Source organism: Stegostoma tigrinum, chromosome 8, assembly GCF_030684315.1.
Source record: "Stegostoma tigrinum isolate sSteTig4 chromosome 8, sSteTig4.hap1, whole genome shotgun sequence".
Lineage (NCBI taxonomy): Eukaryota > Metazoa > Chordata > Chondrichthyes > Orectolobiformes > Stegostomatidae > Stegostoma > Stegostoma tigrinum.
The window spans coordinates 48,962,172-48,984,696 of NC_081361.1; the positions used below are offsets into that span (position 1 = coordinate 48,962,172).

General features: G+C 41.4%; 1 protein-coding gene across 6 annotated transcripts in view; it reads left to right on the forward strand.

Annotated features, from left to right (window-relative positions):
* The window catches only part of ror1 (receptor tyrosine kinase-like orphan receptor 1), a 280,910-nt gene that overhangs the window by 159,286 nt on the left and 99,099 nt on the right, over nt 1-22,525 (forward strand). The window contains exon 1 of one of the 6 annotated variants that reach the window (XM_048539651.2): nt 336-414. The exons of the other annotated variants lie outside the window; for them this stretch is intronic. The gene's annotated coding sequence lies outside the window, so the exon portion shown is untranslated. Of the gene's footprint in view, nt 1-335; nt 415-22,525 lie in introns of those variants that run through there. 6 annotated transcript variants of the gene reach the window in all.

Genomic DNA, 22,525 nt, shown 5'->3' on the forward strand with positions numbered 1-22,525 from the left:
ACAAAAAACCTGGGGAATTACCCCTGGGGTTCTGGCCAAATTTTAACTCTCAGTTCGATTCACAGAAAGACAGATTTTCTGGTTTCTATCGCAATGCTGTTTGTGGGAGTTTGCTGAGCATTCATTGGCTAATGCATTTCATACATCATAACAGTGATTAAGCTTCAAGTGCACTTCACTGGCTGTAAAGTATTAAGGAAATGCAAACTCCACCCCCCCCCCGCCAAATCAGAGGCCAAAAGGCTTAATTCTTATTGTAGCAATGTTGAGAATTAAAGAGCATGAAATTGCCATTCCATCACTGGCTAACTTATGAGAAGTGACTGACAGAACTGAAATCATTTGAAAAAAATAAAATTAAGTTGATATGTGATCCAGATTTGTTTAGAAGAGAGAGGAATAGATAATCTAGAAGTAAGTAAGTCACTTAATTGCCACTTTGAAGCTTCTGAGATTTAAGTACCATCTGACAGTGTAATTTTTTTTCCTAATAGTTAACAAAAATGAGGAATTACTCATAACAAAAGCAGTTAATATTATGTCAAATAACACTTTTTTCTGAAAAAATGAACATCTGTAAGAACTTGAAAGATGATAATAAGCTATGTGGAAAATTATGGTTCCTGAGTTGTAATAGCACTGAAATGTTATGCCAAGGAAGAGAAACGGTCTTAGACGTACTTGTGGGTTGAAAGACTTTTAGTGTAATTTACCAGAACTGCAGAATCTTGAGGGAGATGAAAAATGTAGCTCAGGTCCTATCCGAGGGTAAACTGCATGTGGTCGATGGAAAGAACAGTCATTGGCTGAATGCCCACTTCCGAGTTCTCACTTTGCTTTTCTTTAGGTTGCAGTTGTACAATTTGGGCGAAGGTTTTACAATCTGCATTGGAGTCAGCGTTCCAGCAGATTCATCGAATTCAGCAAAGGCTTACGTGATTGTGGTGCACCGCTGATAAAGTCAAATGTTTCCTCTCCCTTTCTGACAGTACTGTGGCTGTACTCACACCACATCGACTGTGGTGATTCTAGAAAGTAATTCACCATCATCCTTTCAAGGGCAATTAAGAATAAGCAACAACTGCTGACCTTGGAAGCAATGTCCATATCCTTGAACAAATGAAACAGATTGATAAAGAAAATCTTCTGAGTAGGACCCTTAGGAATGCATGGCACTTCCTGTTTAATGGAGTTGGTTTTCACCTGGGTGCAAGTCTGCAGTTTCCATATTCCAATGGCTTATTTAGCATCCTGAGAGAGTCTGAAGTTCCTGAATTTCTTTTGGAAGTTGTCCCGAAGACTGTCATTATATGTTGGACCAACCCAATTATCCCATTTGAATGGCTACCCTATTTCAAACACTTAAGGAAAATAGTTATTGTAAACTCTCCCATTAATGTCAGTAAAAGTACTGCTGCTTTATGATAATAGAATCCCTAAATTGTGGACCCAGGTAATTTGACCCTTCCGTCCTGACCCTCTGAAGAGCAAACTACTCCCCCACCACTGTAACCCCATATTTCCCATGTTTTATCTACATAACCTGTAAATCCCTAGGCTCAATGGTGAATTTAGCATGGCCAATCCACCTAACCTGCACAACTTTGAATTGTGGCAGGAAACCTACAGAAATTGTCATATCGCACAAGTCTGAGCTAAATTGTCTTAAGCTACAAGACCATCATGAAGTTAAATGTTCAGATTTAATTTTGGCTTTTAACAGAACAATCATGCAACAATGATTTACAGCGTAGCTTTTCTTAAAAAGCACTGCCTTAACAATATCTTATGCCATTTCAAAGTCACAGGTTATAGTATGGGGTGGATATAAGACCGTTCAATTATGGCAATCTTTGCAACACTGTGAGTGGCTCAGTGGTTAGCAGAGCTACCTCACAGTGCTAGGGACCTGGGTTCAATTCCATTTTCATGTGACTGTCGACGTGGAGTTTGCTCATTCTGCCCATTGTTGAATTTACGCTGTGAAAACCTTTGGTTTGAGTTAATGGGGATTGGTTCTGGGGCTTTAGTTTAGGGTGGTTGAATTGACTTTGTGTAGTTTATTTTAGTATATGCTATTGATCTGAAATATACCTAATTTTCCATTGCTGGGAAATGTTTACTGTGTTTATATTGGAGCCCTGTCATTAACAGCCCTGTAAATTGTAAAACAAAAGCACCAATTTGAACAGAAAGCAGGCATTGATATGATGATACTGTATATGTCTGATATAATAAAAGTTAAACTCTTTTAATTACGCATTCTTCCTGACCACAAACCTTTCTTACTTCAGTAATTGTGAGCTGGATGAAAAACTAAACAATAGTATAAAAGCAAAGTGCTGCAGATGCTGGAGTTCTGAAATGAAAAATGTAACTCAGCAGGTCTGACAGCATCTATGGATAGAGAAGGCGAAAGTATCCAATAACTCTTCTTCAGGATTTTGAACTGTGTCAGTTGTTAAAATTAAAATTGAGATTGAGATTTGAATTGCAATAAAAGGGTGGTAAACACCTGTTTAAACTGTTTCATCCTTCCATATGGCTGATGGAAATGCATTAACTGTGACCTTCTCAACCTGCAAAAATATGTTCTTAGGTTAAAAGATTTTTTCCGTGTGTAGAGTTATTCTGAAAAAGAGTTGTTAATTTGTGGCTATTGTCTTGTGCCAATTTAAATACTGTGCTTATTTTAAAAAAATCAATACCTGCCTTGTATGTTGCAGCTTTAAGTTTATTGAAGCTATAATTGAGGGTATGATTAACTCTAATTTTCCATCCATGTGAGTTGATATACCTAATATGCCCACACAAATGCTGAAACGATTATTACAATGTGACTGCATTACCTAATACACGAGCTAGTGAGAATGAAGTACAAACCATTTAAAAAATCAAACAAAAAGCACGTAAACATTTTTAATAGACCATTGAGATTATGTCAAGATCAGACCATTAAAAAAAACAAATTGTGCCCTGGTCCATCTAGTTGAGTGTGACATATTAAGGAACTACATTTGAATCCATGCTTCGTTATAAAATCAAAATAATTAGAAGCTGGAAATCAAAGTAACAACAGAGATGCTGAAATGTTCAGCAGGCCAGTCAGCATCTGCGAGGTTTGAAACAGAGAGTTCATCCACATTTGATGATCCTCATTCTGAAGTGCTGTAACTGCAGCTTAATTTGTTCGGAAAAGATCGTGATTGTGTAAGGACTAGGATGGTGTGAAGGCAAGAAGGCAAGAGTCCAGACCCCGTTTAAATGGAATTTGCTGAAATGCAGATTGATGCACAGTTCTTGCTGTTTTTCTTCCCTTTCTTATGGCCATTTTCAAGTGCAAGGACACTTAGTTTGTCACCAAATGTTGAAAAGATTCCCGTTTGAGCAGAGAATGTTAAAGGAATAAGTAATAAAGGTCTTAAAATGGAGGAAATTTTACGCAATTGCTAAAGTGAAACTGTTTCCACTGGCCAGTCAGACAGTCAGTAGCCCAACAACTTGGATTTAAGATCATTGATAAAGAGCCAGAGGGGAGCTGAGAATAGTTTTAAGCAGTGATTTGTGATGAAACAGAATGTACTGCCCAGGGCATGGTGGAAGCTGATTAAATAGTAACTGTCAAAATAAAATTAGAAAGAGACTGGAAAGTGACAAATTGGATAGCTCTTTCAAATTGTCAGCAAAGGGCAAGATGGGGCTAAGTAATTCTTTGAGATTACAGTTTTGGTTGCCTAAGCAACTATCAATTTTAATAGCAATTTGTGGTGTTCTTTTAAAAAAAAAATTGGAGGGTTTTGCTCTAGAACAGATCAGTCTTTCCAACAACAGCTCATAAACAGTGACGATGGCAGCATTTCAGAAGTTGACTGTTCCTGTTCATTCACACCTTGCAAGTGATCAGGAGCAAAACACAGCCCAAAAACAACTATGGTCCACAGAATTTGTAGTTTTTCCCCTACTGCTGCGATGCATTCTGTTTTCACAAGTGCCCTGTAGGAAGTTCCAGGTTATGGTTGCTCATGCAGCGATTTGATTTTCAAAGAATTCTCAATCTTCAATTCTTATTTCAAATGAAGTGATGTCTTTTCCACCCCAGTTTCTGCTTTTATTCCTAAAAACACTGAGTGTTGTGATGCAGTTTCGGGGCTGAATGTGGTGATATGTCTTATTCTGTTGTTGCCTATAATTAATAGGCTTATATCAATAGTCACTGGGTAGCAGTCATAAATGGAATATCAACCTTCATTTTTGCTTAGTTTAGGCTACTAGGATTTCAGCCGAGAGCAGCTAACTCAGCAAAGACTGGACTATATAATTTGGAACTCAATGCCACACATTTAAATGATCAGGCAAATGTAATGGCATCATAGTTTTCAGGTGCTGATCAACATTAATTTACATCCACTTTCTTTGCAGGGAAAAAAACTGTCACTTTATTACATTTGTAATTACATCTATAATTTCGAAAATATGTTTAATTTGCTTTATAAAATGCATTTATAGATTTTTGTGTTAAATATTAACGCATTGAACCATATCAATTCCTTAACTTCTCATCAGTAAAAAAAAGTTCTTAAAAAAAATCCGAGGAAGGTTGTGATTGCATGAACATGTGTGTATAATTTACCTGAGGGAACTCTTCAGCAAAATAGTTTAGATTTATTGGAAGAATATTGGCTGTGAATTTAATGGCACATAATCAGTCCCAGACCCACTTACCATGAGCAGAGGAGCTGATCGGTGCCAACAGAAGTTGATGTAATTTCCATTCTGTCAAGGATGTCACAAGACATTACTATAATGGTTCATGGATGTTTGTTAACAGCAACTTAAAACAAAAGGCATCATGTAGATCTACCAATGTATACCATCTGGGGCATACGTGAGTCTGAGGTTTTTAAATCCACTTTCTGAAATCACACAATAGAGAGATTGTATGATTGAAAGTTGATTCTGCAGAGAGCCTGTTTTGATTTTGTTTTACCTTGCCAGACTTTGAAAGCTGATTACACAAATCATTCTCTCAAAACATTATCCTACATGATGTCATTTTCCTTGGTGCTGTATCATAACCAGACTGTTCCTCATTATCACAATTTTTCTTCTCCTTTTCAGCTTTGCTTGTTTTTTTTTATTTGCTAATGATTGTATAATTGGTTTCGCTTCTAAAGATTGGAGATGTTCCCTCAGCAATGCAAAGCTCAAATATTGTGCGGTCTCAAGAGAAATGAAAAGACACTCTGGCCTAATAATGTGTCTCCACTTTAACCTCAAAAAATAATTTTCGACTGCACCATTCAGACTCTTTTTCCTTTTGCCACACCAGCCATCCAGTGAGATGCTTGTACGTGGTAATTTTAGAGATAGTTTTGTATTGTGGACAGTCCCCTTTGAGCAATGTCAATGCATTTCCAATGTTACTTCACAAAGAATTTATTAACCAATGGAGGAGACTTCTTTGCTTCTGATCTTGGTTATATTCCAGCTCAGTTACCAGAGATAAGTAGCCACCTCTGTCCGGATATAGCTCCGCAAACATAAACATTTCTTTGAATCTTGCTCAAGTGACCAGTTTTACAGGTTTTCCTGGATAATAAAGAATCGCAGACTTTGTGACTGCCAGCAGAGAATCCCAGCTCCACCGGATGCTGTCTTATTCCAGTCTTGTCACTCAAGCATTTTCCACTCTGGCAATCAGAATCATACCTCCATTTGATTTTTTTTTTCTCCCCCTTTCCCAACCGAGACATGTTGAGTGTAATTATGACAAAAACTAATTTTGTAAAACTAGGAGCGATTGGGGGGGGCACATTGATTAGCACTGCTGCCTCACTGTGTCAGGGAATACCCTCTGTTTGATTCCACCATCGGACAACTGTGTGGAATTTGCACACTTTCCCGGTGTCAGAGTGGGTTTCCGGTCCTCTGGTTTCCTCCTACAGTCCAAGAATATGCAGACTAGGTGGATAGGCTATGCTAAATCGCCCTTAGTATGCAGGGCTGTGCAGGTTTGATGGATTAACCATTGAAAATGCAGGGTTAGAGGGATAGGGTAGGGGGGTGGGTCTGTCTGGGATGTTCTTCAAAGGGGTGGTGCTCAGAGTCAGACAGCATGGATCTTTCGATCCAACCAGTCCCTGCCGATCATGTTCCTAAACCAAACTAGTCTCACCTGCCTGTGTTTGGCCCGTATTTCTCCAAACATTTCTTATTCGTGTACTTGTCCAAATGTCTTTTAAATATTGTAACTGTACCCACATTCACCACTGCCTCTGGAAGTTCATTCCACGTGCGAACCACTCTGTGTAAAAAAAAAAAGGTTGCCCCTATATTTTTTTTAAATCCTTCTCCTCTCACCTTAAAAACATACACTCTAGTCTTGAAACCTCCCACCATAGGGAAAATGCACTGGCCATTCACCGTATCTATATCCCTCATGTTTTATAAACCTCTATAATGTTACCCTTCAACTTCTTACACACTGTTGAGAAAGGTCCCAGCCTATCCAGCCTCTCTTTATAAATTAAACCGCCCATTTCTGGCAACATCCTGGTAAACCTTTTCTGAATCCTTTCCAGCTAAGTTATATCCTTCCTATGATTCAATGGGCCAACTGGCCTGCTTCCACACTGTAGGCATTCAAAGATTCTATGAGCTACGCATCGAAACAATGAGAGTAGTTAAAGGTACCAGTTAGAGACCAAAGAAGGGATTTATGAATTGGGATAGAGGGATAGCAGAGGTGCTTAATAACTTTGTCATCATCGCCTGGGCAGAATCATCCTCTTTTGTAAAGGCAGATGCAGAGGAGGAAAGTTTGCACATGCTTTTGGAAGAATTGTAAACTGTGAATAAGATTGTGTGGAACTCCAAAGGGCATAGTTAAATTGGTGGAATGGGCAAATAATTGGCAGATTGGGTTCAATGCAAAGACAAGTGTGAGGTGCTTCACTTTGGTCAGAAGAACATCAAAAGACAAATAAAGTGAACGGTACAATTCTAAAGGAGCTGCAGAAGCTGAGGTATCTGGATACATATGTACACAGATCATTGAATGTGGCATGATAGGTGGAGAGTACACATAGTGCCGTGGACTTTATTAATACGGGCATAGAATAGAAGAGAAAGGAGTTGCTGTTGAACTTGGACCTGACCCTTGTTAGAGCTCAGCTGGAAGCTTATGTACTGTTTTGGGTGCCACAGTGTCGAAAAGATGTGATGCATTGAAGAGGGTGCAGAAGGGATTTATAAAAATGATATGAGGAATGAGGAACTTGAATTATGAGGGAAGATTGGCGAAGTTTGAACTGTTCTTAGAGACAAGGCGGCTAGGAGGACATTTGATGGAAATTTTCAAAATCTTGAGCAGGCTGCACGGAATAAAAAGGGAGAGATCGTTTTCACTTAAAGAAAGAACATGAGGGCATGGTTATAAAATAACGTGTAAATGAAGGAAGAGTGGTGCAAGAAAAATATTTTCCACACAGTGAGTAGTTAGGATATGGAATGCACTGCCTGTGAATGTGGTGGAGGCAAGGCTTTCCAGAGGGCACTGGATGATTATTTGGAAAGAAGTGGTGTGCAGGAATATGGGGAAAAGGCAGGAAACTGGCACGTAGTGATAGAACTAATTCAGGCATGATGGGCCAAATGGCCGCCTCCTGCATGTTAACAGTTCTGTGATTGTGAGAATCTAGCCACTGTGCTATCAAGATAACTGGACGTTAATCATGACCACAGAAGCCGGAAGACAAAAGAGAGGAACAATACAATTGTAACCCTCATGTTACTTTTCTGTGCAGGAAAAACTTTATTTGATGATGATATTAAGATATTTAACCATGGTTTAAATGTGACTGCGTTGTTGAATGTTGAAAATGAGGTTGCTCTCAGCTTCAATCCTGGATCTGTTGTAAGATAATCTCCACTAATTTAGATCAGTGACATTGACTGTGTCACTCACTAGCCTAGGGAACTGAAAATCACACAGAAAGCTATCTCTTGCTTGCATTCCTAGTTGGTTGAGGGTATGCTTTCACCTTGGTTATCATCACTCAGAGGTCAAGTTGTCTGCTGACATTTCTTGTGGAGGCTTATCTATCAAAGAGAACTAGTTGGATGATATTCCTACTAGTGCCCATAGAACTGTACGTAGTGTCCCAGGAAAGAGTTAATTCCTTCAGGAAAGGAAATCGGGAACCTAATAGGAGATAAGAGAAAATGATAACTTACTGTTTGACTTCATATTTGTCTGACTGGTGTTGCTATTTGGTTTTTGGCTTCCCTCTTTTTTTTCTTGCTTTATCCCTTTTTCACCAGGACACCTTGAAAAAGTACATATGTGACAAATAAAAATGAAACCTTTGGAGACCCTCGAGCATATTTTGTCAGTGAACATCAGCAATGTTTTGACCTCTGCACATCTGGCAGTGAGAGTGGGAAATCACTCACTGAAATGAATACAAGAAAATGCAGAAGCACATTGGAAAGATGATCAGAAGATCAAAGAGAGAATTTTTGTGTTTCAGTACAAAAAGTTCAACCAGAGAAAAGTTAAGAAGTATAAAAAGTGCTGACAGTTTCAAAACAGAGGATGTCAAAAGGATAGAAAATGATAAACAAAAACAGAAATTGCTGGAAAAGCTTAGCAGGACTGGCAGTATCTGTGAAGTGAAATCAGAGTTAATGTTTTAGGTCTAGTGATCCTTCCCCAGTTCCAAGTGAACAGTGCATTTTTCCCAAAGAGAAATCCTCCAGACAAATTAATGCCTCAGTATAATCGATACAGTAAAAAGAAAACGTCTAAAACAGCAATCCCCCTGACGCACAGTGTTTTTCTCAGTGAGGAGATTTGTGAACCAACTTAGGCCTTCCTGTCTGTAATTATCTTTTTGATCTTATAAGTATTGGTGTCTGTGCATAAGATGCATGCGTCCTCATGAACTTTGTGGAGATGGAAGCACTTGAATTAGTGAGTAAATGAATAAACCCTGCAATATGGTGCTCAGTTACATGTACCATGCAGGTTTTAATATTAATCCCCATGTTACATAGGTTAATGTTTGTTAACTATAATAAGTCTCAGTGTCCTCTGGAGTAAGGAGTGGGGGAAATGAGCCAGGGTTCTTGTGCTCTTACAATGTGCAGGTGGGTGGCTGTCAAGTGAGGACAGGTTTAGGCTGGGCTCCATAATCTAACAAGCTGTCATCATTCACTGTCAAACTTGATGAAGGAAGGATAGTGCTGTGCCGGATGCACTGGAAGATTATTCACATCCATTGAGCCACTTCACATTAACAGTTGACACATTCAGGAGAGGAGAGTAACAGAAGAAATTGTTTTTCTAAGAAAATTGGTGTCCTGGGCTTTCCATGAATATACATTATTGCTTCAAATTCATTTAGTGCTTCTACTATAATGCACATTTTCATTTCTTCTTTGCACTTCTTTATTTCTCACCAGTGTTCTCTGTTTATATTCTCAATCCTATGCTAACCGAAAATATTGTGTACTGCTACTGTGTAATGCTCGCTCAGCCTCTCTGGCCCTATTGTAAAATAATTTAAACATGTGGAATAGTGTTTGCTTTAGAGAATGACAGTCAAATAATGTATATCATCATGAGGTATACAAAGATACAGCTGAGCCTACACATTTGCTTTTGAGTTTTTTCCTGTAGTGAGACTTGAGGTACTGTGACTATTATGAAGGATTCTGACAGTAAATAGGGGAAATAAAAAGCTGAGAAATTCCTCAAAGCTGCTTCATTCCCAAGAATCACAATCCTGATACAGTTAAACTGATGGAAGAGGGGCAGCTCGAAGAGAAATCCAGCCTATGTCAATGAGTAAGCAGCAATGACTTAAAATTATTGCTGACTGCAAATAGGTCCGAATAATTTCGTTGCACAAAAATTTGTTAAAGCATGGAGTGGTTATCCATAACCAATTGTTGTTGTGGTTTAGTTCAAAAAGCCAATAAATGTTTGTTAAGGGTCGCTGTAGAGGCAAATAATTTGTTAAAACTTCAAGCTTTGATTTGATAATTGAAAGGATGTCATGAAAGAAGTGCCCTGAATGGCAGAATCTTTATTCTCGGGACCTGGTAATGGGGGAGGAGTGAGTGAAGGTCATGCAAATATGTACTGGAGTCAGGGACGTAAACCCCTGATGTAGTTCGGAGGTGACGATAAATGATACCATTTGCTGAAGCAAGTCCTTCCGCAGGCAGAGTTGCTCTTGTCTATCAATTGATTTTAACAATACAGATACCAAGCTGGAAATAGTTGAACTGTGAGACTGTGCTGGAAAAACCTTGTGGGAGCTTGAGCAATGAAGCTGTGGTGAGATTTGGACACGGAATCCAACAGGGCCTACCTCAATGATGGAAGCAACTCACTCTGTCTTTTGTGCACTGGCTGACTGGCAAGCTGGCTTACTCGCTAGGGATTGAGAGGGTTTATTGCTTGGTAATGAAACAACTTGTCTCATTAATATTCAGCTTCCTTTCTTGTCAAAATTGCCACATAAGCCAGACACTGAGAATTCTTGACATGGCAGTCAGAGCAGGTACCCCAGTATATGCAGCTCACTGCTTGCTCCAAATGACTTGGGTTTGATAAACCAGGCAGCTATACCTCAGGCAGCGAATCCATGAGTGCCAGCCACATGCACCCCACATCCACAAACATTGACATCCAACATATGATAGATAGATCTCTGATCCACTTACAAGATGCTTCAGTACTTCAGTGCTGCATCTCAGACTACTGTAGCAACTCTCATTGTAATGCTGCAGCGAGGACATTGGGTGGTGCAGTCGTGGTGGGGGTGGTGGGGGTGCATGGTAGTTGGATGGACTCACTTAGCTGCTGTCTTGCCATGCCATTTACCATATTCACACAGACGGAAAGTTTGACATGGTCGTCTGCAGGCCTCAGTCAAGTGTAGAAAGTGGCCTCCACTCAGGGCTCTTGGTTCAGTCTGTCCTGGGCAGCCCAGGGGGTTGGGCATTGTCAGTTAGACAGTCAGGGTAGTCAAGAGCCAGGATGCTGTCCTCATAGAGGGTGAAGAGCTGAATAATCGGGCAGCCCACCACTCAGTCCTGACTGTTTCTGCCGTATTGTGAGCTGTTTCCTCCTTGGAATGAGAGGGGCAGGCATTCAGGGAGATGGATGTGGGTGGCCCAGCTGTTATTGTTGGTATGGGTGGGGAAGTGTTCTCAATGATAGAGTGGACAGCTCAGAGGGCAGGCAGGGTTAGTGCTTGAGGTGACTGACCGTGAGTGAGGGAGGATGTAGCAGGCATTCGTGAGAGAGTTAGAGCATGAGCCTTGGTGGGAGGTAGGTGCAATGTCAGAGTGGAGCTGCTGGCATGCATGCTGCCAAAGTGGAGAAAGGAGCTGAACTTCTCCCTGTGCAACGATTCCACTCACTGTGCATGCTTGGTCGATAAATGATCTCTCCACAATCTAAGTGCCGTGTAATAAACTGGAAAGTTAATTCCTGTTCCAAGAAGGACAAGCAATAAGAAATAGATTGATAAGTTAAAACCTTACATCTTCTGCAAGGACGTTCTTAGAGGGGACTTCATTAGTGTTATCTGATAATGTGTTCAAATGCTGTTTGTGGAATCTTGTGTGCAAATTAGCTGCCTCTGTACCAGTAACTGGTCTTCTGACGTAATCAGTTAACTAAATCCAGATCTAGGTACTCAATAAGTGAGTGTTCTTTCTGTTAGAGATAACTTAAGAGTACTCCTGAAATTATAAATGCCAGAAAAATAGGAACAGTGCAAAGAATTAAGTTAACGAAAGACATTGTGAACTATTTCCTTCTAGCAAGGTTATAACCAGCTAGTGCAGATGCAAGCAAGTGTATTTGAGCCAGGGCATGGGATTGATTATGAAACAATTAATTTACACAATGAGAAGATGGTAAGGATTGGTATTCTGCAAGGAACAGATCTTGGACTAAAGAGTATTTGTATCCAAATCTGTCCTGTCTTCTTTTAAATCCTACTTGTATATGATGCTCAATAAACTTTACTCACAGTCAGGAACTCAGGCAAAACCAACAGAAAATAAGATGTTTCAGAGATAGTAGGAACTGCAGATGCTGGAAGATCTTAGATCACAAGGTGTAGAGCTGGATGACCAGGGCAGGCCAAGCAGCATCAGAGGAGCAGGAAAGCTGACGTTTTGGGCCTAGCCCCTTTTTCAGAAATGGGGGAGGCGAAGGGGATTCTGAAATAAAAGGGAAGAGTCGGGAAGGCAGATATAAAATGGATAAAGGAGAAGATAGGTGGAGAGGAGACAGACAGGTCAAAGAGGTGGGGTGGAGCCAGTAAAGGTGCGTGTAGGTAGGGGGGTGATAAGTCAGTCCAGGGAGGACGGACGGGTCAAGGGGGCAGGATGAGGCTAGTAGGTAGGGGTGGGGCTTGAGATGGGAGAAGGGGATAGATGGGAGGAAGGACAAGTTAGGGAGGCAGGGACAAGCTGGTCTGGTTTTGGGATGCAGTCGAGGGAAGGGAGATTTTGAAGCTTGTGAAGTCCACATTGATACCATTGGGCTGCAGAGTTCCCAAGCGAAATGTGAGGTGCTGTTCCTGCAACCTTCCGGTGGCATCCTTCCTCCCACCTGTTCGCTCCTCCCACCTCAAGCCCCACCCCCATTTCCTCCCTACGAGCCTCATCCCACCCCCTTGACCTGTCCATTCTCCACGGATTGACCTATCCCTTCCCTAACTCCCCACCTACACTCATCTTTACTGGCTCCACTCCCACCTCTATGACCTGTCTGTATCCTCTCTGCCTATCTTCTCCTTTATCCATCTACTATCAGCCCCCACCTCTCTCCCTATTTATTTCAGAATCCCTTTCCCTTCCCCCATTTCTGAAGAAGGGTCTACGCCCGAAACGTCAGCTTTCCTGCTCCCCTGATGCTGCTTGGCCTGCCGTGTTCATCCAGCTCTACACCTCGTTATCTCAAAAAATAAGATGTTTTTTTCCGAAGAAATTCAATTTTATCTTTCCTTAAATTCCAGACAACATTCATATTCTGCTCATAAGGAGGGGTAAGAGAGTATATTACACATGCGTGCAATGGAACACAATTCTTTCACTGATTCAGGAAATGATTGTCAGATACAATTCCTGAATAGTGGAAATGCCTGTTTGAACTCTTCTAGGGCACTTGTTCAAGCATGGTTTGTTTATTCTCTTCTCGTCTATCATTGAAATTCTCTGATGCATTAAGATAATAGATTTTTTGGCATCAGATACAGCTATCATCACAGCAAACTCCCATCTAGGAGGTGATGCATTGAAATAGTTCGAACAGTTGGTGGGTTAGAAGTGCCCTGGAGCAAACAAATACTGAGCCAAATGCAAAACGAGACACCAATTTCAGCATCCAGGTTTCCTGGAGAAATATGCTGAACCTGCATTATGAAAATTACATTGTTAAGGAGTTTCTTGCAAAAGACTTTTTGTTTAATTCATTCATGAGATATGGATGTTGCTGACCAGGCCAGTATTCATTATCCATTCCCCAACTGCCCTGGAGAAGTTGATGGTGAGTTGCCTTCTTGATCAGTTGTTGGCCTTGATTTGTAGGGACATCCACAGCACTGTTAGAAAGGAGTTTCAGGATTCTGACCCAGAACCAGTGCTATGTTTCTATCTCAGAATGGTGTTGGCTTGGTGGGAGACTTGGCTGTAGTAGTGTTCCCATATATCTGCTAGCCTTGACCTTCCAGATGGTGGAAGTTGAGAGCTTGGAAGATGTTGACAAAAAAAGTGTAGGTGTGTATCTGCAGTGCTTCTTGTACAATGTGCAACGGCATTGAAGGGAGCGGATGTTGAAAGTGGCAAATACAATGCCACTCAAGGACGATACTTCATAAACACCGAAAGAATGCATGCTGTAAATCAGGAACAAAAACAGAGGTTGCTGGAAAAGCTCAGGTCTGGCAGCATGTGTGAAGATAAATTAGAGTTAACATTTCGGGTCTGGTAACCCTTCCCCAGGACTTCGATTCTACCAGACCTATTGAGCTTTTCCAGCAACCTCTGCTTTTTTTTTTCCTGTGGATGATTTGGAGTTTCTTGAGTGTTGCTTCAATCGCACACATCCACGTTTAGATGTTCTGCAATGACTTTCAGGCATAAGATGCATTAAACTATTTTTTAATAAATAGACTTTTCTAGTTCACAAGTGAATAAATACAGTTCACAAGTTTATTACCAAACCACAAGGAACTGCAAGGTCTCCAGTTCAGTCTGTGCTCCAATGTTAAGTCCACCAGAGGTAATGGTAGAGGTGAGTACAATGTTGTCATTTAAGTAACATTTGGACAGATACATGGATGGGATTGGTATGGCAGGATATGGACCATATGCAGGCAAATGAAACAAGATTAATTGTGAGAACTGGGTGGCTTGGAATGGTTGGGCTGAAGGCCCTGTTTTCATGCTGTCGACTCTACCTCGAAATCAGTGCCAGTGGAGAGACAATGGTGGAGCATTATTATCGTTGGATTAGTAATCCAGAGACCAGACAATGCTCTGTGGATTAAGATTTGAATTATGCCATGGAAGATGGGGGGGTAGTTTGAATTTTAAAAAGTCTGGAAACTCCTCGTCAATTATTCATCATCTGGTTCATTATTGTGCTTTAGTAAAATAAAGAATGGAGAAAGTTAAGTCAGTCAGGGTCATGTTCCTGAACACCATGTCAGTAATCCATGTTGGAAATTGTTTATCTGTATAGCTCAGTATTACACTGGATACTTCATGAAGTAGAGAAATAGTGAGCAAAGCAGGTCGGTTGTTGAATGTATTGAAGGCTGAGTTAGACAGATGTTTCATCTACGGGAAAGTCAAAGGTTATGGAAGCCTGGTATGAACAAAGAACAAAGAAAATTACAGCACACAGGAACAGGCCCTTTCGCCCTCCAAGCCTGCGCCGATCCAGATCCTCTATCTAAACCTGTCACCTGTTTTCCAAGGATCCATAACCCTCTCCTCCCTGCCCATTCAAGTATCCATCTAGATATATCTTAAATGAGCTATTGTGCCCACCTCTACCGCTTCCGCTGGCACCGCATTCCAGGCACCCACCACCCACTGCATAAAGAAATTTCCACACATATCTCCCTTAAACTTTCCCCTCTCACCTTGAAATCGTGACCCTAATCTACTATAATCCTAATATACTCAACGTCTCTTCATAGCTAGCACCCTCCATAACAGGCAACATCTTGGTGAACCTCCTCTGCACCCTCTCCAAAGCATCCACATTCTTTTGGTAATGTGGCGACCAGAACTGTACGCCGTTTTCCAAATGTGGTCGAACCACAGTCCTATAGAACTGTAACATGACCTACCAACTCTTGTACTCATTACCTTGTCCAATGAATGAAAACATGCCGTATGCCTTCCTGACCACTCTGTCGAACTGCGTAGCAACCTTCAGGGTACAATGAAGCTGAACACCCAGATCTCTCTATGCATCAGTTTTCCCCAGGGCTTTTCAATTTACCATATAGTTCACTCTTGAATTGGATCTTCCAAAATTGCCTAACCTTGCATTTGCTCAGATTGAGCTCCATCTGCCATTTCTCCACCCAGCTCTCCAATCTATCTATGTTCTGCTGCATTCTCCAACAGTCCCCTTCATCACCTGCTACTCCACCAAACTTAGTGTCATCTGCACACTTGCTAATCAGACCATCTATACCTTCCTCCAGATCATTTATGTATATCACAAACAACAGTGGTCCCAACATGGGTCCCTGTGGAACACCATGGGTCACAGTTCTCCATTTTGAGAAATTCCCTTCTACTACAACTCTCTGTCCCCTGTTGCCCAGCCAGTTCTCTATCCACGTAGCTAGTACACCCTGGACCCCTTGCAACTTCACTTTCTCCATTAGCCTACCATCGGGAACCTTATCAAACACCTTACTGAAGTTCATGTGTATGACATCTACAGCTCTTCCCTCATCTATCAACTTTGTCACTTCCATGAACTGACCTTGAATGTTGCGTTAGATCAACCATGAAGTTATTGAATGGCAGAACAAGCTGGAGGACCAAATCAGTCACTCACATTTTTATTTCTTATATTCTTAAGTGGATGTAGGAGGCCATTGAACTATTATGTACAAATAAATATGCATCTATAAAGCACTTTTCATATCTTCAGACTCTACCAAAGCTCCTCAAAACCAATGAAGTACTTTTGATTGACTGGCAGCCTGTGACCAGCAGTGTGCCACATGGATTGGTGCTGGGTCCACTGCTATTTGTCATTTATGTGACTGATTTGCATGAGAATTTAGGAGGTATGGTTAGTACATTTGCCAAGGTTGATGATATAGTGGACAGCGAAGAAGGTTATCTCAGAATGTGGTGAGGTCTGTGAAACTAGAAATACTACAGAAAAGATTTACTAGGATTCCACCTGGATGGAAAGCTTGAGCTATAATGGGAGGCTGGATAGATTGGGACATTTTCCCTGGAGCGTGGGAGACTGAAACGTGACCTTATAGAGGTCTATAAAATCATGGCAGGCGTAGATAAGGTAGAAAGCCAACAGCTTTTCCCTATGGTATGGGCATCAAAAACTGGAGTGCATGGGTTTAAGGTGAGAGGGGAGAGATACAAAAGGGTCCAGAGGGGCAATTTTTTCACATAGAAGGTGGTGAGTGTCTGGAATGGGCTGCCAGAGGTAATGGTGGAAGCAAGTACAATTTCAGCATTTAAGAAACATTTAGGCTGCTACATGGATGGGTAAGGTTTGGAGAGATATGGACCAAATACACACAAAAAATGGAGGACGAGTTGAAGTATGAAAAATGGGCAAGTTCGGCCAAAGACTTTGTTTCCATGCTGTAGATCTCTGACTCCCTGAGGTGTAGTCACAGTTCTAGTATAATAAAATCAGGTAGTTTATTTGTGCATAGCAAGTTCTGAGGAATAGCAATAGGATCCCAACCATCAATTTGATTGGTGTTGGTGAAAGCTAAATATTGGTCCATGAAAGAAGAATTCCCCCGATTTTTATTAATATGTGATTTTTCATATCCAATTTAACAGGCAGATGGTGCCTTTGACATTGTAGTATTCCGGATGTGAGTTGCTCACTGAGCTGGAAGGTTAGTTTTCAGACGTTTCGTCACCATTCTAGGTAACATCAGTGAGCCTCCAGTGAAGCGCTGGTGTTATGTCCTGCTTTCTATTTATCTGAAAGCGGGACATAACACCAGCACTTCACCGGAGGTTCACTGATGATGTTACCTAGAACGGTGACGAAACGTCTGAAAACTAACCTTCCAGCTCAGCGAGCAAACTCACATCCAGAAACTCAGCCTGAGCTACAAATCTTCTCAAAACTCGCTAGCATTGTAGTATTCCCTCAATGTTGCGCTGATTTTTCTCGAGTATCTGCACAGGTGTCCGGGGTGAGATCTGAACCTTTGACCTTTTGAGCTCGGGTTTGTTTTTTTTTCAACACCACCCCCAACCTTCAGATTCAGTATAACTTCTTATTCTAGGGGCGTACATATTTTCTATTCAACCTGTTCAGAGATGTCACTACACACCTCTGAACAAGGTAGGACTTGAACCAGAGTCTCCTGGCTCAGAGGTAGGGACACTACTGCTGTACCAGAAGAGTCGTCTTTCTAAAGGCAAGTGTACCCAGTTAATGCCCACCACCTGTTTATAATTAAATACTGTTAATACCTAATTTGGCATTGAACACAACCCTGAACTTCAACATAACTCCTCTAATAATTACCTTCATCCATGGTTTACCTAACTTCACACTACTTTAAACCCAATTAACAGCCTTTGAGTAAACAAATATGCTCTGCAAACCAAGGTGGAAATTATTTCCATGAATGTGCACTGGTTTATGGTGGTTTCCTTTGGAATTATATTTTCACCAATGGCACCATAACAGCAACAACATGCATTTATACAGTACCTTCATTGTGTACAATGTTCCCAAGGCATTTCTCTGCATTATTAAACGTTTGACCCAGACATTGACTAAACCTTTGGTCTCCTATGTGAAAATAGTAGGTTTTTAGAAGAACCGTAACAGAGGACAAAGCAGCAGAAAGGCAAAGAATTTTAATGAGAGAATTCCAAAGATTAGGACTTGCAGCTGAAGGCAAGGCCACTAGCAAGGGAACAAGAAAGAACTGCACTGGGTTTGAATCAGGGGAGTGCAGCTATCCCAGTGTTGTAGACTTGGACAAAGTTGGAGATAGGAAGAGGGCTGATGATGGAGGTGACTTCAGATATGCCCAAGTAGGTTGGGCCCTGACACACTGGTTCAAGAGCAACGATGTGGTACGTCTGTTTGGATGATCATTTTCATCTTTGCTAAAACCCGCAACTCCAGTGAGTGCTCAGATGGATAATTACAGAGACAGCACTGAATGAAACATCCCAGAAGAAAGAAACCAAACAAGAGGTTAACTGAAATTTCCTTTGTGGAAAACCAGCAAAATTGCAATTTGAAAAGAAGTGATAAGAGTTAGAAAAGTAAACAGTAGGTACCAGTTGTGACTGTTAATGAATGAGTTCCTTATAAATAACAGAGATCTAATGAGGACCTAATGAGTAATGAAATTACTCCAGCCATATCATGGGATCTGATCCTGAATTAAACTTTGAGGGCTTTCATGAATCTGGAAGAAGCTTGTAAAAATACATTGTGCGTCTAGCATTTTATGCACTTCAGGTTCCAGAATCTTGCCACTAGATGCACAATGGCATGCAAACTAAAATTGTCAGTACTCCTCCCATAAAATATTAACTCCGTTTGAAGAGTCCGTTGACTTTGCTCGGCAAGGTGAAATACGAGAGAATTTAATTTTTCATTGTCAAATGATAGCAGGGATCATTCCCACCCAAGATTCAGCAGGGTTTAGATGGAGAGAAATCTGACCTTTTGTGAATCCTGTCTTTCACTACAACATTGCTAGTTTGGTGGCAGAGTCTTCTGTCACCTTAGGCCCTGTTTCTGGAATTCTTTTCCTAAAGCAATCCAAATTTCTATTTCTCTTTACTTTGAAAAATCTTAGTCTCCTGTTTCTTTCACCGTGACCTGGTATCTGTTTTCCTGATATACTCCCATGTGAAGCACTTGAGACTGATTTTCTTTTAACAAACATTAAAACTATAATATGACACAAACTGCTATTGTTGAGTCAATAGCATGCCTAACCCCAAAACTCACTTCTCCCGGCTACACTGTTGTTATGATGGTGGCATTTGAGTGAAATAGTCAATTTAGAATTCAGTGAAATTCATGCAAGGGAGGAGGGGAGGGACATTATGTTGCTTATGTTTGGATCAATGTTAATTCACCTTTTAATGGCTGAGAGAACATTAAATCAAATGTTCCATAATAAGTCTTCCTGATGTGTTCAGATTCTATCTGAAATCTTTACAAGAATTTAAGCAGTAGGAAAATCATTTTACCCAGCAAACCCCTTCTTTCCACCTAATCAGATGTGTACATTACCCTTGACAGAACTGAAAAGTAGTGTCCCATGCCCAATTTCTGATCCATGACGAGTTAGCCAAGTCTCATTACGCTGACCTAAAGTGTGGGTAGAAAGGAAAAACAAAAGTCAGCCACTTCATGTCAGTGACTATCAAACTGACAGCCAGCTAACCCCATCTTTCTGAAAAGTGCTTGTGATCTTTACTGCAGATTTGGGCTTGTCTGTGACGTTGAGCTTGTGGCCCACTCTGTGGACACGGAAGATACATAATGGTTGATTGATGGCTTATTGTTTTTGCAGACCTACTTCAAGAGAGACTACTATCTGAATACCTATTGTGCTACACTCTATTCCAGAGATCTCCTTGCCATCCACCATCCTCCCATGAATTTGAATTGAATCATTTATCGTCACGTGTATTCAATAAAAATACAGCAAAAAACTTATACTGTTGCCATGAACCAGTGCCACTCTCATTAACTTAAAAGTAAAATTAAAGAACACAATAATTTAAAGAGAGGCCAAATTCTCTGTTGCTCCAGTCCTGCACTGGGCTTCTTTCGCCCATTCCACTCTGCCACCAGAGTGCCACCCTGGGCTTCCCCAGCCCACACCATACCACCGCTGCCAGAGTACTGCTTTGCGGTTCACAGGCTGGCCAACTCTGTAGCCACACTCTTTCAGCGTTTCCAAAATGTCAGTGCATGCATTCAAAGATGTATGTCATCCCTCTGCTGGCTGACCATGTTGACCGATGAACCAACAACATTGTGATCTTAAAATGCTTATTTTAATGCCTGTTTTAAAATGGTGGAAGTAAAGGTCTCGTCGTATTATCGCTAGACTATTAATTCAGAAATTCACTTCAGGTTCAAATTCTGACACAGCAGATGGTGAAATTTGAATTCAATAAAATAAAAATCTCAAATTAATAATCTTCTGATGACCATGAAACCATTGTCAATTGTCCAAATAAACTCATCTGGCTCCAGATCTTGCAGCTTCCCTAGCCAAGCTATTCCAGTAGTTACAACATTGACATCTACATGACAATTCTGAAAATTGTCTGTGTGTGTCCCATATAAAAGAAAAGTCAATCCAACCTGGTCAGTTACCACCCCATCAGTCTACTGTTGATCATCTGGAAAGTGATGGAAGTTGCTATCAATCAGCACCTGCTCAGCAATAACCTGCTCAGTGACACCCAGTTTGGGTTCTACCAGGGCCCATCAGCTCCTGACCTCATTACAGCCTTGGTACAAACATGGGCAAGAGAGCTGAATTCCAGAGGTGAGTTGAGAGTGACAGCCCTCGACATCAAGGTTGCATTTGACCAAATGTGGCATCAAGAAGCCCTATCAAAACTGGAACCAATGGGTATCGGGGGAAAACTCTACAATCATTGCATACCTGACACAAGTGAAGATGCTCGTCATTGTCGGAGGTTAGTCATCCTCCGCTCCAGGACATCTCTGCAGGAGTTCCTCAGGGTGGTGTTCTAGGACCAACCATCTTCAGCTGCTTCATCAATGATCTTACGTCCATCATACGGTCAGAAGTGGGGATGTTCGCTGCTGATTAGGCAATGTTCAATACCATTTGCAAATCCTAATACTGAAGGAATCCATGTTCGAATGCAACAAGATCTGGACAATATCCAGGGTTGGGCTGACAAGTGGCAAGTAATAATTGCACTATAGAATACCAGGCTGTGACCATCACCAATAAGAGACAATCTAACCACCATCCCTTGACATTTAATGTTGTTACCATCACTGAATCCCCCACTAACAACACCCTGGGGTGATCTTTGACCAGAAACTAAACTGGGCTCGCCACATAAACCAGTGGCTACAAGAGTGGGTCTGATGCTAGGTATACTGCAACAAGTCACCGCCTGACTCCCCAAAGCCTGTCCACTATCTACAAGGCATGAGTCACGGAGTGTGATGGAATACTCCCCACTTGCCTGGATGGGTGCAGCTTCAACAACACTTGAGAAGCTTGACACCATCGAGGACAAAGCAGCCCGCTCGATTCGCACCACCTCCACAAACATCCATTCCCTCCACCACTGACACTCAGTAGCAGCAGTGTGTACTGTCTACAAGATGCACTGTAGAAATTCATCAAGGGCACTTAGACACCTTCCAAAACCATGACCACTTCCATCTAGAAGGATAAGGATGGCAGATACAAGGGAACATCACAATCTACAAGCTCCCTTTCAAAACACTCCCGCCCTGACTTGGAAATAAATTGCTGTTTCTTCACTTCACTGGGTCAAAGTCCTGGAAATCCCTCCCTGAGGGCATTGTGGATCAACCCACAACACTTGGCCTGCAGTTGTTCGACAGGCCGCTCACCACCAGCTTCGAGGGCAACTAGGGAATGGGCAATAACTGCTGGACCTGCCAACAATGCTCACATCCCACAAGTGAATAGAAAAATTCTTATGTTTGAATTTCATGAAAGCATCTTCTTACATTATTCCCGTGATTTTCTCCAGCCTTCCAACCCTCCAAAGATTCTACTTCCCTTTCCCTGACCCCGTTTTCCCGCCCCCCCCCCCCCACCCCCCCCATTCAGCCAACTTTAGTGAGTTGCCTTCAACCACCTTCCCGCTCAGCTCTGAAACTCTCAAGTGAGTCTTGGTCTCTTCGCCTGTCTCACCCTTAATGACTGTCCTTAAAACTTGTATCATTGATGAAGTGTTTAGTTGTCTATCCTAATATTCCCCTCTGGCACGCTGTCAACGTTTGACTTGGTAGTCATCAGTGAAATGTCTTGGCGTTTTATTGCTTTTGAGGGGCTATACCGTGGCAGCTATGACTAAGTTGGGTGCACTGTTTGACAATGCAGCTTCCAGCTGAGATATTCGACCAAGGGTGTCCCCTGCCCTCTTGTGGGGCTAAAAGGTCCAGTGACCACGAATTTAAAATGTTCTCTATAGAGTCTTAAGTCAATATTTATCACCAAAAAATCTGCCTGTTATC